Source organism: Myotis davidii, unplaced genomic scaffold, assembly GCF_000327345.1.
Source record: "Myotis davidii unplaced genomic scaffold, ASM32734v1 scaffold862, whole genome shotgun sequence".
Classification (NCBI taxonomy): domain Eukaryota; kingdom Metazoa; phylum Chordata; class Mammalia; order Chiroptera; family Vespertilionidae; genus Myotis; species Myotis davidii.
Genome location: NW_006293230.1, coordinates 54,494 through 59,263, shown reverse-complemented (window position 1 = coordinate 59,263; position 4,770 = coordinate 54,494). Strand labels below are relative to the sequence as shown.

Sequence of the window (4,770 nt, the reverse complement as noted above, 5' to 3'; positions counted from 1 at the left end):
GAGTATACCTCCTCCATCTAGCCCTCTGATTACCCCCTCCAGCTAACCCTCTGATTACCCCCCTCCAGGTAACCCTCTGATTACCCCCTGAAGGACCCACATATCCAAGTTACCTGACATCTATTATCCAGACCAGATGTGACCATCTGATTACCCCTCCACCTAACCCTCTGATTACCTCCTCCATCTAGCCCTCTGATTACCCCCTCCAGCTAACCCTCTGATTACCCCCCTCCAGGTAACCCTCTGATTACCCCCTGAAGGACCCACATATCCAGGTTACCTGACATCTATTATCCAGACCACTGATGTGACCAGACCCCCTGGCGCCCATCCTCTAGACCAGCAGTCACCAACTGGTGGTCTGTGGACCACTGGTGGTCCGTGAGGTCCAAAAGGTTGGCGACTGCTGCCTAGAACACCTGGCACCCATCAGCTAGCCTGACATCTGACTGACAACCTGTGGAGCACTCCTCGGGGTAAGAATGCAGGGCTGCCTATTCTCAAGAATGCACTTTTTAAGATCGTTATAAAAGATCTTAACTTTTCTTTCTTCTTCAGAGCACTTCTGGGTTTTTGCATAGCTGTGTTCCCAGTGTGCAAACCAAGACCCTTAATAAATCTATCATTTATTTTACCCAAAGCCTCCAGGCTCTGAGTTTGTTCAATGGTTTCTAATGATGATATCTTTCCAAATAAAAAGGTAATTTCAAGACTCCTGACCCAGCAACTATTATATTCCCAGTACTGAAAATATGCAAGTTAGTCACTTCTAGTAATATAAGAAATCACAGGGATAGAAGATATGCCAGAACATACTAGAGCCAGGCTCGTTTTCAAGGGTGGAGGGAGGTGAGGAGACAGAGGCTGCCAATCTGTCCACAGTCCTGACAAGATTTCACATATCAGGAATGGATGACATATGAAGTCCAGAAATTAGCAGTAGCCTTTTAGGATTCAGTTAGAAGTAAAGCCTAAGTGAGACCAATATACAGGATGAGGCAAAAGTAGTTTACAGTTGTTCGTATGGAAAATAACACAATAATAAATAACACAAGAATAAACTATTCCACATACTCAACTGTAAATCTACCTTTGTCCCACCCTGTACATACTAGAAAAACCTAGAGTGGTCCTAGCTGGTGTTGCTCAGTGGTTAGAGTGTTGACCTGTGCATAAAAGGGTCACAAGTTCGATTCACAGTCAAGGGTATGTACCTGGGTTGTAGGTTTGATCCCGGCCCCAGCCAGGGTGCATGCAGGAGGCAACTGATAGATGTGTCTCTCACTTCGATGTTTTTCTCTGTCTCTCTTTCTCTGTCTCGTCCTCCTTCCCTCCCACTCTCTCTAAAAATCAATGGAAAAAATATCGAGGGAGGATTAACCAAAAATGACAAAAAAACCTAGTTTTCCCACCTGTGCACCTTGTTTACTATATGAATACTTCACTTCTGACACCAAAAATGTGGGGTGTCAATCAATTCTCTGTGACACCAGCTGGCTGTCCTACAATTTAACTCAATTCTGACACGATCTACTTGAAACATCTGGCACCAGATCCCACAGGGTAAGGGCTCAGTCCCATGACACTGGCTCCCACTCCCCCGACTTCAGCTGCTAATCCCGAGCAGTAGGTCCCCAGGTTACCCATGACGCCCTTCCCCTTAGACTTGACCATCTGCTGAAACAGCTCACAAAACTCCGTTCACCAAAGGATGGACGCCCGATGAGGAAAGGCACAGGGCGAGGCCCGGGGGTCCCGGGCTCGGGCGCATCCTTCCCGGGTGAGCTGGAGGTGCATAGCCGTCCTGGGAAGTTGAAGTGTTCGCGAACTTCGAAGACCTCTGAGCCCCGCACTGTTGGGATTGTAATGGAGGCTTCGTCACAACAGGCATGCTTGATCGCTGACTCACTGGCAGCACTTCTCCCTTCTCAGGAGAATGTGGGAGGGGGGAGCGGGGAGGGGCTGAAGAGTCCAAGCTTGCATGGTGGCTTGGTCTTTCTGGTGGCCAGGCCTCATTCAGAAGCTCATTACAACAACACACTCTTATCACCCAGAACCACAAGAGTTTAAGGAGCGGGTCAGGAACAGCAGTTAAGACCAAACAGCAAAACAAAAGAGGCTCCTAGTGCTCTTATCACTTAGGAAATTCCAAGGGTGTAGGGTTCTGTGCCAGACACAGGAAGGGTGGGTGAAGGCCAAACACATATTTCTTAAAAGTGTTGAGGTAAGAAAATTGTCCAAACCTGTAAGAATTTTTTATGAGTTTATTTGAGCCAAACTGACAATTGCTGGGAAGCAAAATCTCAACGGATTGAGAAAGTGCTCCCGAAAATGGCAGTTTTACCACTTATTTTATACATCAGAATCAAAGGGGAAGACATGTGATGGGGTTACATGAAATTCACTGATGACAGATTAGGGAGGTGGGAGAAAGCCAACCGGGGAAATCTCTGGGATTGGATAAAAAGTAAAAGGAACAGACATATCCTTCTTTTACAAAGGCAGGTGTAAGACAGTTAACAGTTAACAATCAACATAAGAATGAGGGATTGCCGGACCGTGTGGCTCAGTGGTTGAGCGTTGACCTATGAAGTAGGAGGTTAGAGATGATTCCCCGTCAGGGCAAGTGCCCGGGTTGTGGGCTTGATCCCCAGTGTGGGGCGTGCAGGAGGCAGCCAATCAATGATTCCCTCTCATCATTGATGTTCTTTTTTATCTCTCTCTCTCCCTCTTTCTTCCTCCCTGAAATCAATAAAAATACATTAAAAAAAGGGGGGAGGGGGATTTGTCGTTTCTTGCCCTGGCTCAGGCTTTGAGGGGTGGGGAAAGGAAATTACTTTGATATTCCAAAGGTATGTTATCAGAGATGAAAAAACAGACAACACCCAGACAGGCTCAGTTAATGTGAAGACTGACCTTAGTTAGGGGAAAACACCAGCCTAGGACAGTGGTCGGCAAACTGTGGCCCCTTGAGTGTGGCTCTTCCACAAAATACCATGTGCGGGCGCCCACGTACAGTGCGATTGAAACTTCGTGGCCACACTCAAGGGGCCAAAGAGCTGCAGTTTGCCGACCACTGGCCTAGGACATGAGTACGCCACGAACTGCTTTCAGTTAGAAAGTTTTAATTTCTGACCATCCTGCATGGTTACTGTGGGTCTCTGAGTTTGCAGGCCTCCCCTGACGAGGTCAGGTTTAGTATGTGGCCCCTTTTTCATCCACAGATTCATCACATCACAGAAGATATGCCAAAAGGGTGCTTTAGGTTCCAGTTTTCAAAAAGGATAAAAACAAAACCAAACAACAGCCTGCCTATCCATGGTCCTGGCAAGATTCTAGAGCATGTCATTAAATGGATGACATAATGAAGTCCAAAACTTAGTAACTCCTCTTGGATTCAGTCTTAAGTCAGGGACAAGTCAGCTCAATATATTTAGAAAAAATGCAACCAGGGCATTTTCGGAACTTGTAAGTCTAATTATTAGGGGCAGAAATAGAATAGTGGGACCAGCTATAATTACAAAAAATCTTTTTTTTTCCTACAAAAAATCTTAATCATGCTCTGTTAACCGTGACTGTTTTGCTCTGATTAGAAAACGCACATTCTAACCTGGCTGAGCGTTGCACACCCTGGTACATGGGCGCTAACATCGGAATGCAGCCCACCCTCCTCTTCCCAGAGCTGCCTATCATTATAGAAATATTGACCATCTCGCTGAAACAACTTAGTCCCGGAGGTATAATGGTTATTGGCACTCCCAGCCCCATTGCCTGCAACCATATACCCTGCCTACTTTCCCACGCCCGTAATTCTTGCTTTCACCGAATCTCTGCCCTTCTACCCTATATAAGCAGCTGGCTTATGAGGGGGTGGGGTGCAGAGCAGATTTTGTGGGCGACCTGCTGCTCTCCCTGCTGCCGGCGCTATTGGAATAAACGCTCATGATTCACCCCTGTCTCTGCTTAACTGGCTCAAGCAGGGACAGGCGGCCCGGACCCCTTGTTTTTTTTGGGGGGCGGGGGGAGAGGTTTCTCGAAGGAGACATGTACCAGGGGGCATGCAACAGGGGCCCCGCCGGCTAGTGTTTCAGACGTGGTCAGCGCCCAGGGAGATCGCGGCCGGCCTGCAGGGCTCTCTAGGCGGGTCGCCGCCCGCAAATCCCTCGGCAGCTCGCAGTGCGCGCGGGGAGAAGGGGCTTGGAGTCCGCTCACCCTTCTCTTTCTCTTTTCATCGCCGAGGAAAGTCCGCGAGGCGCAGCGGGAGAGCAAGGGATGAACAAAAGATAACTTTCTTCTGGCCCTGCCGCAGCTCTCAACACAACCACGGCCGACCAAGGCCTTAAAGTTTCTGAACCACTTTCCGCCGGAGACCGCCATCGGGGAGAGGAGCGGCAGGAGGCTTCTCCAGAACCCAGGTCGCCAGGCGATGTTAGGTCAGGGAAAGGGACTTGGCCGCAGCACGAATCTCCGCCGGCTCTCGCCACACTCTCTGCTCCGCCCCTTCTGGCGCGGCAGCACCTGAACCCCCCGCTCTGTTCCCTCCCAGTTCCCCGCCGCGTCCACACCTGGTCTCCAGTCCTGCGAACAGTGACTGTAGAACCACCTCAGGCCCTGCAGACCCAGGTCTCACGCTCCCGTGCCGGCGGTGGTGATGGGCAGGGGCTGTAGGGTAGATAAGGCGGGAAGAGGGGAGGTGGCCGTTGCCTTCGCCTCACTTCCGGAGGACGGGCGGAAGTGGCCGCGGTGGATGGGGAGGGGGGACGAGCG

General features: G+C 49.8%; 1 protein-coding gene and 1 long non-coding RNA gene across 3 annotated transcripts in view; one reads left to right on the top strand and one right to left on the bottom strand.

The window, feature by feature from the left end:
• The window catches only part of LOC107183600, a 13,913-nt gene extending 9,241 nt beyond the window's left edge, over window positions 1–4,672 (bottom strand). The window contains exon 1 of the long non-coding RNA XR_001514387.1: window positions 4,569–4,672. This is a non-coding gene — a long non-coding RNA (uncharacterized LOC107183600). The remainder of the gene's footprint in view (window positions 1–4,568) is intronic.
• The window catches only part of MGAT1 (mannosyl (alpha-1,3-)-glycoprotein beta-1,2-N-acetylglucosaminyltransferase), a 33,541-nt gene continuing 33,229 nt past the window's right edge, over window positions 4,459–4,770 (top strand). For both annotated transcript variants that reach the window (XM_006766842.2, XM_006766845.2), the window contains exon 1: window positions 4,459–4,626. The gene's annotated coding sequence lies outside the window, so the exon portion shown is untranslated. The remainder of the gene's footprint in view (window positions 4,627–4,770) is intronic.